The sequence below is a fragment of the Scylla paramamosain genome, chromosome 36 (assembly GCF_035594125.1).
Source record: "Scylla paramamosain isolate STU-SP2022 chromosome 36, ASM3559412v1, whole genome shotgun sequence".
Lineage (NCBI taxonomy): Eukaryota > Metazoa > Arthropoda > Malacostraca > Decapoda > Portunidae > Scylla > Scylla paramamosain.
The window spans coordinates 15,202,058-15,216,472 of record NC_087186.1 but is presented as its reverse complement, the minus strand read 5'-3'; the positions used below and the strand labels follow the sequence as shown (position 1 = coordinate 15,216,472).

Here is a 14,415-nt window from a genome sequence, read left to right as displayed (position 1 = left end):
TAGGTTAGGTTAGGTTACGTTAGGTTAAGTGAGGTTAGGTTATGTTAGGTTAAGTGAGGTTAGGTTATGTTAGGTTAAGTGAGGTTAGGTTAAGTGAGGTTAGGTTAGGTTAGGTTAAGTTACGTTAGGTTAGGTTAAGTGAGGTTAAGTGAGGTTAGGTTAAGTTAGGTTAAGTTAAGTTAGGTTAGGTTAGGTTAAAAGAGGTTAGGTTAAAAGAGGTTAGGTTAAGTTAGGTTAGGTTAGGTTAAGTTAAGTTAGGTTAAGTTATGTTAGGTTAAAAGAGGTTAGGCTAAGTTATGTTAGGTTAAGTTAGCTTATGTTAGATTAGGTTAGATTAAGTGAGGTCTTTTTTATCTTTTATTTTTTCTCAGTATTTTTTTCTTATTGTACTTAGTTCCCTTTGACCAGTGTCCCTCCTATATATACAAAAAATAAAACAAAATAAATAAATAAATAAATAAAGTAAAACAAGAACATTTTTACGACTTTAAATCATTTTCCCGACACACTTGTGCATGGAGGCAGTGTTGCACGAGTGTTGAGTGACAAATATTGCATCTCAGCTTAGCAACACACACCAACACACACCAACACAACACCCTGCTCACCTTCTCCTTGATGTCCGCAGCCTGTACTGCCCCTCTGTCCCTGCCGTCCACCTCACCACCACTGCCGCCGCCACCGCCATCGCTGCCGCCAACTTGCTTGCCGGATCGGAGGGTTGCCGTTGCTCTGAAAGTTACATTAGGTTTGGTTAAGTGGGGCCGTGGGAAGAGGATGTAGGTTAGGTTAGGTTTGGTTAGGCTAGGTTATGTTAGGTTTGGCTAGGTTTCTTTAGGTTAAGTTAGGTGAGGTTAGGTTAGGTTAGGTTAGGTAAGGCTTGGCTAGGTTAGGCTTGCTTAGGTAAGGTTTGGCTAGGCTAGGTTAGGTTAGGTTAGGTAAGGCTTGGCTAGGTTAGGCTTGCTTAGGTAAGGTTTGGCTAGGTTAGGTTAGGTTAGGTTAGGTTAGGTTAGGCTAGGTTAGGTAAGGCTTGGCTAGGTTAGGCTTGCTTAGGTAAGGTTTGGTTAGGTTAGAATTGCTTAGGTTAGGTTAGGTAAAGTTTGGTTAGGCCAGCTTGGGATTAAGACACGAGATAGCCAGTCTTGGGGAGGAGGAAGCACCAGACAGAAGTTAGGGTAGGCTTCTTTGGGTTAGGCTTGGTTTGATTAGGGTCAGCTGAGGAGTGTGAAGCTCCACCACGTTTGGTTAAATTTGAGGTAATATTTTAGTCATTTTCTCTCTCACCACCAAAATTTTCCCACTGTGTAAACTTTGTTAATATTTTTTATCTGAAGGCTACAAAACACATCACTCGCTTTCCATCCCAGACCCCTAAACACCACCCCTTTCTTCCTTCCTTTGCATCAGCCAGCCAGCCTCTTTGGACTTAAATGAAGGAAACTTTTAAACACGTAGATATAATATAACATTTTCTTCTTCACACACACACACACACACACACACACACACACACACTGCATGTGGGAGAGTGAGGAAGAGCGAGAAAGAGTTTTATCACCAGCTGGAAGGAAACTACCGCTTTGTTTACATCTGACAAGAGAAAACGCGGCTGTCACTTCTGTCAACGGGTAACTAATACAAAGCTTAGTGAGAGAGAGAGAGAGAGAGAGAGAGAGAGAGAGAGAGAGAGAGAGAGAGAGAGAGAGAGAGAGAGAGAGAGAGAGAGAGAGAGAGAGAGATTGTCATATAACCATTTTATACTCAAGATAATAAAAGACAGCAAGCGTTTAATTATTAATTTTCCAACTTTCTTCGCTTGCCTAAACTTTCTTCCACACTGCTGGTGGTGATGGTGGTGGTCTTCCTGCTTCCCTATTTCGTCCCTCTACATTTGTATCTTAAAAGAAAAAAAGATCGTATTACTGAATCAACACCAATGAACACTTAACCTTACCTAACCTAAAGTGTACATCTGTTTTTACCCTCTACCCATCACTACAACCTCCAGTACCTTCCCCTGCTAGGACTCCAACACCACAACACCTCGTACAGACCCAGACATCCCACACACGTGCATCTAGAAGCTTCATACATCACAACACACGCTATAACACCCCTGACACGCTTCTACTATCACAGTCCCCCCTTAAACACTCCAGAACCTTTTATTTTACCTCCAGCACACCACTTCTACCCTCAAAGACCCAGTACTTATCTGCAACATGCCTTTAACATAACCAAAACACCTCAAAAGCAACTCCAACCACACTAAAACACCTTAAAACACCTTAAACACTCCTAAACGCACAAAAAACACCCTAAACACATCGAAAGTGCACCAAAATATCCCCAAACACACTTAAAATACTCCAAAACTCACCCAATTGACTTTAAACGCATCGAAAACACACCGTACCTACCCAAAACACACTCAAACTCATCCATAACATTCTAAAACACACTTAAAACATCCCAAAACACTGAAAACGGCCCAAAACACACTTAAAACACCCCAAAACACCCAGACTGACCTAAAATACCCACAAACGCACCCAAAATTCCCCGGTATCCACACAAAACACACCCAAACTCGTCCATAACATCCTAAAATACACTTGAAACATCACAAAACATTGAAAACAGTCCCAAACACACTTAAAGCACTCCTAAACAAGCCTAAGACACCCCAAAACACACCAGGAACGCTAAATATTGACTCAAACATCACCAAATCCCTAAAACACACACTTCAACACCCTTTCAACACCTCCAGACACACTGCAACACTCCCTAAACACCTCCAGACACACTCCAACACCTCTTAAACACACCAAATACACTGGAAGCACTGTCAGGGAAGACAAATACTACCAAGACAGACAGGGCAGCAGGGAAAATTAAGATAAATATTGTTTTCTTAGCATTTTTCTGTTTTACCACCTCCTCTATTCCTTCTCCCTTCCTCTTCCTCCTCTATTTCTCTTATTTTCTTACTCATTCTACTCTTATCTACACGTCTGAGTTTAGAAACACCTGGAAACACCAGGAAAACACTGCAAAGTACGATAATTATTACCGAGGAGACAGCGGAGCCGATCAAGGTCCCTGGTCCATGATGGCGGCCGTGACGTCACGGCAATTTTACGTACCGTAACGGATTTCATTTCGAAATTGACCCCTCGAAAAAATGGAGCTAGGCTGGAATGCCGTATATATTCTGACTTGACAAATACTTAAAATAATATTCACAATATTAAAACAGCTTTAGCCTGAGTAGTATTTAAAAAATATCCAAATGAAATATGGAAAAAGTGTTGAAATATTCGGCACCATATAAATCATTGAAAAGTCCACAACATTTGAATTTTTAGGAACGTAAAAATTTTTAAAAAATCTGAACTATCATCTTACACAATCAAAAGTGACCTGGAACAAGAAGTAAACAAATAAAACCGAAATTGTGTAAAAACCAAGTGTTGAACCTAAATACGATTAAAAACCACTGAAAAGTCCACCTATTTTGACTCAACAACAAGACAAAACACTTTAAAACATACAAACAATTTTTTCAAGCAATGAAAAGTTAGTTACAAGCTCAAATAGAGAGACAATAACACAAAAAGTGTTGTAATAACAACTTTTAACAGGACCATAAACCATTTTTAAAGTCCACTTATTTCTCTCAACAGGAACCAAAAAACAATTTAAAAATCATAAGCAATTTTTAGAAATACAAAAGACGTAGTTAGAACGTGAAATAAAAAATCAAGTTTGTCAAAATACTGCTAAAAAAACACCCCGCATTTTCGGCAAGCAACACAAAATTCAACACAACTCAACACAAGCCACGAAAATACTTCTAAAGCAAATAATTATTTTTATAAACCATAAAAAACATGCTATACGAGCAGAATAAAGAAGTTAAGAAAAAAATAAAAAAATATTGGAACCCACAGGTTGAAGCAGGTTGGCAGAGGTAGCCAGGCATCATGGCGGCCTTTGTCAGTGAAGAGAACAGCCGCTATTTTGCCTGTTATTCTTCCATCGTAACTAAATGAGGCAATGGCAGATATATCTAGCTAGCGGATATGAAATCCTAGTTATGTGGCTCCACTTAGTGACGTGTTAGGCTTACAATAAGTGAGAAATGAAGCAGATATTGGCGGACAAATGGGGAAGGCTGCCTCCACCTCAGCTGATAACATTAGATAAGTGTATTTTTTTGACGTTTTTATAATTCCTGTCATGGTTAATTAGTAAGAGTTTTGTGGTGGAGGCTTGGAGCGCTTGTGGCACCGTGGAATGCTGGGTCACGTCAATATATTCCTAACCAGGTGCAAAAACATGAAATACGAGGCTCAACAATAAACAGTAAGGTTAACCACTGACCTGACAGCCCTGTGTTGTTGTTGTGGGTGACACGTAACAACACTATCACAGTTACCGCCTGTTACATCACACTGTGCAAATTAGCTGGCTGGACAAGTGGTGGGCCGGTTTCTTACCAATATTATCCCTTGTGGCACTGCAGGCACCTCCCGGCAGGCACCAAGCTTGCACCAGCACACGCAGGCACCCACCACGGCCCCTGTCACTGTCTTGTTCTGCGAAAATACGTTAAATAAAGCACCAGTTTATGGCACCCTTTTAACCTAGTGCCTTGTGTCTGACGTCTGGTTGTGTCGTCCGTCCCAGCCTGCTCCGCACAGTACGCAGGCAAACCTATCCACAACACACTTAGCTTTCAATAACAAGCACCAACTTCTTTTATATTATACTAAACTAATAGAAAATTAAATATAAATAATTATAAGCGTGTAAAAATAAATCTCAGGCCATTATAACTGTAATTGTCAAAGTATCTAGATGTTACTGATTGAAGCGCCAAATTCAAACTGGTCCTGGCGGGTCTTAGACTGCAATGTCTCGTCCCTTGTGTGGCGTAATGTGAAATCATTGAAAAGCTTGTGTGAATTGAAGGCTTGGCTTAATACTGTGTTATATCTCAACTTATCATTATTAAGTATTTACCATTTAACGTTAAAAAACAACAATACTCCACAGAGATATCCAAGTATAACAGAGGCTTCCATACTGTAGCTAATGATCAACAGAGAATTACCAGCCTTTCTCTGTGTGTCAAGGAGAGCCCTTAGGGAAACGTTCGTGTGCGTGTGTGTGTGTGTGTGTGTGTGTGGTATGGAAAGATATAATTGCTTAAGTACAGCCTCTCTCTCTCTCTCTCTCTCTCTCTCTCTCTCTCTCTCTCTCTCTCTCTCTCTCTCTCTCTCTCTCTCCTCTCTCTCTCTCTCTCTCTCTCTCTCTCTCTCTCTCTCTCTCTCTCTCTCTCTCTTAGTGATGGCTTCTTGCAGCTTCCTTTATTTTATTATGTTCTTATGTTCTCAATACATCTTTTACTTGTGCAGGGTCACCCAGTGGCAAAAGCTTTATGTACTGCTGGAATTGAGACAACATTAATTCAAGACTCTGCAGTGTTCCCCATCATGTCACGTGTCAACAAGGTCATCAAAGGTCATCGTTGGCACCGAGACGGTGGTGACCAACGGAGGCATTGAGACCTTTGTTGGTGCAGCCTCTCTTGCCTCACCACCAAAGTTTTATTCTGTTCCAGTAAGTTTTATTTGTTAGTCATTATCCTGATACCTCTTTCAGTGGGGCAGTATTTGAAACATATTTACTGTTGCAAATTGAACAGGGAAGGTATCACAAAAGTACATACCATTTTATTCTCACAGAAATTCTTGATTCCAGTTTTTGATACATTCCTTTTCCACATGTTTATTTCATGTAGGTGGATAAACATTCCTCGTGTTGAGTGTTGAATGGTCCTTTCTCAAACCTCAACCTGTTGTTGTCTCATGTGGAGCTAGATACTATCAGATCAGTACCTATATAATATTGAAAATCATGGCATGAATTGTGCATTTTGCTTATTGTCACAAATCTTCATTTTCAGCTGTATGTGTGCACTCCCACATACAAATTTAGCTTGATGGGCTGTGAAGAAATGTGATGCCGGATAAGAGGGATTTTACTGTACCCTGTTTATCTTGCACATCTACTCACTTAGCTTTAAATAATGGCTGCTGACCATTTAAATCTCTTTTATTTCAGTCGAGGTACTGCACCATCCTACGTGTACCGGCAGCTTAGCGAACTGTACCGTCCCACTTCTTGTGTAACAAGAAGGTAACAGCTTTAATCCTTGCAAATAAGGAATAAGAGAAAAGAGACACACCTGCCATTTGTACTGTTATGCTGTAGTGTTCTGTCATTTTTTTCCTCTTTTATCCTAGAACCATTTTTGGTCATTCATGTTTCTAAAAATTATTATACAAAAATGTTGAGCTTAATATGTTTGGTGTAGTTTTTTGTAACATGTGTTATTGTTAATGTGTGTGGTTCCCCTCAGGAAGAATGTTGCAGTATTAGCAGTAATGTTACAGCCAATGGAAGTGTCTGTATTGTGCTTTGGTGGGAGGTTAATTTGATGTATTTTTAGAGTTGTGCAGGATATTATAGCAAGCCCTCAAAATAAAGAAAATAACTATAGAAAACACTCCTTGTATTGAAAACACCACTGCAGAGAAATCTCTAATGAAACAGGAAACCCTACATTCAGTACTGTGTGGTTGTTGCAGTAACACTGAGCTAAATGCCTTTTGGATGGTTGTACACTAAAAATAATGTAAAAATGCCTATAAACAACTGTCCCTGCATTAAAAACCTTTCATCATAAAATTACACACAAGATACTCAACCAGTGCATGAATGTTCAAGCAGTACCATTTGCTCCCTTCTGCACTGCACAGCTTGCAGCAACACTTCTGGCGCTGCATAGTGAACAGTGAAGCACGGTGTCTTCGTGCTGCCATCCTTTTCCTTGTCAGGCATCAAATGTGCAAACCCAAAATCCACAATCTTAATAACTGAATCTTCAGAAGAATCCTTGAACAAGAGATTCCGTGAAAAGATGTTTAGATTAGAATGGCCTCGGAGAAGGATAATATCTGAATGGAATAAATTCATACTTTTTATTATAAAGGCCATACAAATGATGGAGATCAATAATATTCCATGCAATAAATTCTTTAAAATAAGCAGATGGAAAATCAATGCAAAAAAACTTCCTTTTTTTACCTTTCCTTTCTTTTCTTTTCTGTCTATCCTCAACACCAACCCTTTTCACCCCTGTCTGGCTTTAGGTCTCCGTGAACACTGATGCTTTTCCTGTGCACGTAGTGAACTGCTGACACCAGGTTCCTCACGACGACCGAAGCCCGAGGCGAGCCTCTGTGAACCTCTCGTGTTTCCTGATCCTCTGAGGCAGCCAGCTCTCTACCTCCAAGGAGCTGCATCACAATGTAGGTGTGTGCCTGTGAAACCAACATGAATTAGATACAGGCATACAATGATTAAATGCAAGGAAAAGAAAATAATATGATCTTAAACTAATTGTTACTTAAACTGTTACTGATAAATCCTGTTGTTTTATATTGTAATTCTACACAGTAAAAATATAGATTTGAAAATATACTTTGTAAACCTCAGTAACTTCCACTACAGCCCATTAAACTAGAACCATGAAAACATCCTTGAAAACCCCAGTAACTTGCACTACAGCCTGTTAGACTAGAACCATGAAAACACCCTTGAAAACCCCAGTAACTTCCACTACACCCTGTTAAACAAAAACCATGAAAACACCCTTGAAAACCCCAGTAACATCCACTACACCCTGTTAAACAAGAACCAAGAAAAACACCCTTGAAAACCTCAGTAACTTCCACTACACCCTGTTAAACTCGAACCATGAAAACACCCTTGAAAACACACACACAGGCAACCCTTTCCCGGCCACACACACACACAAACCCTCTCCAACACACACACACACACACCCCAGAACACACCATATCTAATTGGCAGTTGCTTTTTCAGTTCCAGTCTTAAAACTTCGCATAAACCCTCTCTGTGTAATTGCCATGACCAGGCCCAGGAAGGAAAACTTGCGGTCCTGCGCCAACGAGTCGTAACTATGCTTGTGGTGGGTCGCGAAGATCAGCGTTAACTCCAGGCTGGAATACAGGAACAGGTAGAGGAAGTAAACTCGGCTAAGTTGTATTAATTTCATGTGTTCTACAGAGAGAGAGAAAGACAGATGTTTATGAATGAAGGGAGAGGAGGAGGAGGAGGAACGGGAGGTAGTGTGTGTGTGTGTGTGTGTGTGTGTGTGTGTGTGTGTGTGTGTGTGTGTGTGTGTGTGTGTGTGTGTGAGTGTGTGTGTGTGTGTGTGTGTGTGTGTGTATGTGTGTGTGTGTGTGTGTGTGTGTGTGTGTGTGTGTGTGTGTGTGTGTGTGTATGAATGAAGGGAGAGGAGGAGGAGGAAGAACAGGAGGTGGTGTGTGTGTGTGTGTGTGTGTGTGTGTGTGTGTGTGTGTGTGTGTGTGTGTGTGTGTGTGTGTGTGTGTGTGTGTGTGTGTGTGTGTGTGTGTGTGTGTGTGTGTGTGTTTCAGGAGTAAACATAAGGGAATATTTGCTAGTACACACACACACACACACAATACTACAAACACGAACAAACACACAATACTGAACATACAAACACACACACACACACCTTCTCTGCCCAGGCCCTTGACACAGCTGACGGAGAACAGAGCCCTAGGATTGATCACCTCCCAAGCCTCGGTCAAACTGGCACCGATGTCCCTCCTCCTTCTGCCCTGCGGTGGAAGAACAAGACACAAATCTGACTCACACACGACGAGGCAACAGCGAACGTAAACAAACAGTGTTGCCAACTCAGGGAAAGGGAGTTTTACTGTACAAGGGATAAAATACAAGTGAATCACCATGGAAACACCCTTTGAAAACCCACAGTAACTTCCACTACAGCCTTGATAACACTACTTACCCTAGATCACCCCCAAACACCCCTATATAACCCTGAAACACCGCCAAGACACCATTAAACACCCCAAAACAAACTATTTACCTCAAAACACTTGCAAAACACTCCCAAAACAAAATTAAACACCCCAAAACACACTATTTACCTCAAAACACTTGCAAAACACTCTCAAAACACCATTAAACACCCCAAAACACACTATTTACCTCAAAAACTTGCAAAACACTCCCAAAACACCATTAAACACCCAAAAACAGACAATTTACCTCAAAACACTTGAAAAAACACCCCCAAAACACCTCCAAAACCCCAATAATACCCAAAAAAAGACAATTTACCTCAAAACACTTGAAAAAACACCTCCAAAACCCCAATAATACCCCAAAAAAGACAATTTACCTCAAAACACTTGCAAAAACACTCCTCAAAACATCTCCAAAACCCAAAAAATACCCAAAAAAGACAATTTACCTCAAAACACTTGCAAAAACACCCCCAAAACACCTCCAAAAGCCCAATAATACCCAAAAAACAGACAAAAACAGACAAATATACCCCAAAACAGACAAAAACAGACAAATATACCCAAAAACAGACAATTTACCTCAAAACACTTGAAAAAACACCCCAAAACACCTCCAAAACACCCCAAAATATCTCAAAACATTCCTAAACACACAAACAGGAGTGTAATGAATTAATAAGTGAAAGAAAGCAAGAGAATGTAAACAAACAGATGATAATGAAAAGAAAAGTGATTTAAATGAGATTGTTAAGATGTTTTGATGGTTTATGGTAAGGAAAATGAGAGAAAGGGTTTCTAATGAATAGAAAGGGTTTGTAATGATGACAGAAAGGAAGGAATAAGAGGGAAAAGTAAAGAAATGAGGAAAGGAAAGAGAAAATGATGCTTTACTCACAATGCACCTCTCTTTAACAACATTCAGAGACACAAGGAAATACAAACAAATTACAAAATAAGCAAAGAAAGAAAAAATGAAAGGAAAAAAAAATAAGCAAAAATTATACAAAAACAAAAAAAATATACATAATAAAAAAAAAAAATGAGAGACACACACACACACACACACACACACACACACACACACACACACACACACACACACACACAAACACACACCTCAGGCAGCGATTCCTGGAAGAAGACAGCAAAGAATATTATGTTAGCCACAGTGAGAGTGCGTGCGTAGACAGCCGAGGCCGCGAACCACCCAGTACTTCCCAAGCGGGAGAACGCAGCCCCCACAGTGTGCCCAACGGTGAAGCCTATGCTGAATGTCACGCCAATCAGTGCCTGTGGGTTGAGGGGAGGTTAGGAGAGGGTAGGCTGGTTAGGTTAGGTTAGGACACACCGACAACACACCACAATATAAATAAGAAATAAAATAATACATAAGAAAATAAAAAGTTAACAAAAAGTAAACTAACAATATATTTTAAACTACCACAACATCTTTAAACACCCTCAAAATACTCCAAAACACCCAGAAACACTCCAAAAACACACCAAAACACTATCAAAATAACCCAAAACACACCAAAACATCCCAAAATACCCCAAAACACTCCAAAAACACACCAAAACACCTTCAATATATCCCAAAACACCCCAAAACACTACAAACACATCCCAAAACACTCCAAAAACACACCAAAATACTCCAAAAATACTCCTAAACATCTCAAAACACATCAAAACATTCCAAAAACATCCCAAAACACTTTAAAACACACCAAAAATCCCAAAACACCTCCACAACACCACAAAACACTTCAAAACACCCCTTAATCACCCCAAAACACATCAAAACACTTCACAACACACCAAAAACACCCCAAAACACTCCAAAAACACCCCAAAACACCCCAAAAACACCTGAAGACTCCCTCAGAACACTGAAATAGAATAAAACAAAAAATAACAATAATAAAGAAAACAAGCTGCAATATTGAACAGCAGGAACACAAACAAACACACACACACCCTGTAAACAAACAAACAAACAAAAAATAAATAAATAGATAATAGGATAAAAAAATTGAAAAAATAATAATAAAAACAAGCTAAAAATATATAAACCAAAACAAAACACAACAAACCCACTTAATTACCAAACAAGACAGAATGGAACCTCGCAGCGAAACCGATGATATGCTGGTAATAAGTCACACAGGAGAGCTGAGAGGAATACAAGCCGCTGGTGTTGTGCTTGGAGTAACAGTCGAGGAGAGCAGGAGACACGGGCAGCACCACCTTCAAGCCGAGCAGGTCCAGGATCAGACTGCCGAATAACACCTTGCTTGTCCGTGCGTTCCTCTGTGGGTGTTAGGTTAGGTTAGGTTACGTTAGGTTAAGTGAGGTTAGGTTATGTTAGGTTAAGTGAGGTTAGGTTAAGTGAGGTTAGGTTAGGTTAGGTTAAGTTACGTTAGGTTAGGTTAAGTGAGGTTAAGTGAGGTTAGGTTAAGTTAGGTTAAGTTAAGTTAGGTTAGGTTAGGTTAAAAGAGGTTAGGTTAAAAGAGGTTAGGTTAAGTTAGGTTAGGTTAGGTTAAGTTAAGTTAGGTTAAGTTATGTTAGGTTAAAAGAGGTTAGGCTAAGTTATGTTAGGTTAAGTTAGCTTATGTTAGGTTAGGTTAGGTTAAGTGAGGTCTTTTTTATCTTTTATTTTTTCTCAGTATTTTTTTCTTATTGTACTTAGTTCCCTTTGACCAGTGTCCCTCCTATATATACAAAAAATAAAACAAAATAAATAAATAAATAAATAAAGTAAAACAAGAACATTTTTACGACTTTAAATCATTTTCCCGACACACTTGTGCATGGAGGCAGTGTTGCACGAGTGTTGAGTGACAAATATTGCATCTCAGCTTAGCAACACACACCAACACACACCAACACAACACCCTGCTCACCTTCTCCTTGATGTCCGCAGCCTGTACTGCCCCTCTGTCCCTGCCGTTCACCTCACCACCACTGCCGCCGCCACCGCCATCGCTGCCGCCAACTTGCTTGCCGGATCGGAGGGTTGCCGTTGCTCTGAAAGTTACATTAGGTTTGGTTAAGTGGGGCCGTGGGAAGAGGATGTAGGTTAGGTTAGGTTTGGTTAGGCTAGGTTATGTTAGGTTTGGCTAGGTTTCTTTAGGTTAAGTTAGGTGAGGTTAGGTTAGGTTAGGTAAGGCTTGGCTAGGTTAGGCTTGCTTAGGTAAGGTTTGGCTAGGCTAGGTTAGGTTAGGTTAGGTTAGGTTAGGTAAGGCTTGGCTAGGTTAGGCTTGCTTAGGTAAGGTTTGGCTAGGTTAGGTTAGGTTAGGTTAGGCTAGGTTAGGTAAGGCTTGGCTAGGTTAGGCTTGCTTAGGTAAGGTTTGGTTAGGTTAGAATTGCTTAGGTTAGGTTAGGTAAAGTTTGGTTAGGCCAGCTTGGGATTAAGACACGAGATAGCCAGTCTTGGGGAGGAGGAAGCACCAGACACAAGTTAGGGTAAGCTTCTTTGGGTTAGGCTTGGTTTCATTAGGGTCAGCTGAGGAGTGTGAAGCTCCACCACGTTTGGTTAAATTTGAGGTAATATTTTAGTCATTTTCTCTCTCACCACCAAAATTTTCCCACTGTGTAAACTTTGTTAATATTTCTTATCTGAAGGCTACAAAACACATCACTCGCTTTCCATCCCAGACCCCTAAACACCACCCCTTTCTTCCTTCCTTAGCATCAGCCAGCCAGCCTCTTTGGACTTAAATGAAGGAAACTTTTAAACACGTAGATATAATATAGCATTTTCTTCTTCACACACACACACACACACACACACACACACACACACACACTGCTTCCGTGACGTGGGACAGTGAGGAAGAGCGAGAAAGAGTTTTATCACCAGCTGGAAGGAAACTACCGCTTTGTTTACATCTGACAAGAGAAAACGCGGCTGTCACTTCTGTCAACGGGTAACTAATACAAAGCTGAGAGAGAGAGAGAGAGAGAGAGAGAGAGAGAGAGAGAGAGAGAGAGAGAGAGAGAGAGAGAGAGAGAGAGAGAGAGAGAGAGAGAGAGAGAGAGAGAGAGAGAGAGAGAGATTGTCATATAACCATTTTATACTCAAGATAATAAAAGACAGCAAGCGTTTAATTATTAATTTTCCAACTTTCTTCGCTTGCCTAAACTTTCTTCCACACTGCTGGTGGTGATGGTGGTGGTCTTCCTGCTTCCCTATTTCGTCCCTCTACATTTGTATCTTAAAAGAAAAAAAGATCGTATTACTGAATCAACACCAATGAACACTTAACCTTACCTAACCTAAAGTGTACCTCTGTTTTTACCCTCTACCCATCACTACAACCTCCAGTACCTTCCCCTGCTAGGACTCCAACACCACAACACCTCGTACAGACCCAGACATCCCACACACGTGCATCTAGAAGCTTCATACATCACAACACACGCTATAACACCCCTGACACGCTTCTACTATCACAGTCCCCCCTTAAACACTCCAGAACCTTTTATTTTACCTCCAGCACACCACTTCTACCCTCAAAGACCCAGTACTTATCTGCAACATGCCTTTAACATAACCAAAACACCTCAAAAGCAACTCCAACCACACTAAAACACCTTAAAACACCTTAAACACTCCTAAACGCACAAAAAAACACCCTAAACACATCGAAAGTGAACCAAAATATCCCCAAACACACTTAAAATACTCCAAAACTCACCCAATTGACTTTAAACGCATCGAAAACACACCGTACCTACCCAAAACACACTCAAACTCATCCATAACATTCTAAAACACACTTAAAACATCCCAAAACACTGAAAACGGCCCAAAACACACTTAAAACACCCCAAAACACCCAGACTGACCTAAAATACCCACAAACGCACCCAAAATTCCCCGGTATCCACACAAAACACACCCAAACTCGTCCATAACATCCTAAAATACACTTGAAACATCACAAAACATTGAAAACAGTCCCAAACACACTTAAAGCACTCCTAAACAAGCCAAAGACACCCCAAAACACACCAGGAACGTTAAATATTGACTCAAACATCACCAAATCCCTAAAACACACACTTCAACACCCTTTCAACACCTCCAGACACACTGCAACACTCCCTAAACACCTCCAGACACACTCCAACACCTCTTAAACACACCAAATACACTGGAAGCACTGTCAGGGAAGACAAATACTACCAAGACAGACAGGGCAGCAGGGAAAATTAAGATAAATATTGTTTTCTTAGCATTTTTCTGTTTTACCACCTCCTCTATTCCTTCTCCCTTCCTCTTCCTCCTCTATTTCTCTTATTTTCTTACTCATTCTACTCTTATCTACACGTCTGAGTTTAGAAACACCTGGAAACACCAGGAAAACACTGCAAAGTACGATAATTATTACCGAGGAGACAGCGGAGCCGATCAAGGTCCCTGGTCCATGATGGCGGCCGTGACGTC

The 14,415-nt window shown here is 40.5% G+C and overlaps 4 long non-coding RNA genes across 5 annotated transcripts in view; 2 read left to right on the top strand and 2 right to left on the bottom strand.

Moving 5' to 3' along the window:
* Nucleotides 1–4,789, bottom strand: part of LOC135091093 (uncharacterized) — a 9,009-nt gene extending 4,220 nt beyond the window's left edge. The window contains exons 1-3 of one of the 2 annotated variants that reach the window (XR_010262302.1): nt 4,506–4,789; nt 1,514–1,897; nt 609–732 (exon numbers count right to left, since the gene is read on the bottom strand). This is a non-coding gene — a long non-coding RNA (uncharacterized LOC135091093). Of the gene's footprint in view, nt 1–608; nt 733–1,513; nt 1,898–3,076; nt 3,133–4,505 lie in introns of those variants that run through there. The other variant, XR_010262301.1, reaches the window with a different exon arrangement.
* The window catches only part of LOC135091106 (uncharacterized), a 23,095-nt gene extending 10,904 nt beyond the window's left edge, over nt 1–12,191 (top strand). The window contains exons 2-3 of the long non-coding RNA XR_010262328.1: nt 869–1,008; nt 12,122–12,191. This is a non-coding gene — a long non-coding RNA (uncharacterized LOC135091106). The remainder of the gene's footprint in view (nt 1–868; nt 1,009–12,121) is intronic.
* Nucleotides 5,430–6,580, top strand: LOC135091111 (uncharacterized). The gene is made up of 2 exons (XR_010262333.1): nt 5,430–5,631; nt 5,978–6,580. It is a non-coding gene; the product is annotated as an uncharacterized LOC135091111 (long non-coding RNA).
* On the bottom strand, nt 7,041–14,415 carry LOC135091103 (uncharacterized). Its single transcript, XR_010262323.1, has 5 exons — nt 14,360–14,415; nt 10,077–13,179; nt 8,642–8,747; nt 7,935–8,099; nt 7,041–7,397 (listed from the first exon to the last, which is right to left on the bottom strand). It is a non-coding gene; the product is annotated as an uncharacterized LOC135091103 (long non-coding RNA).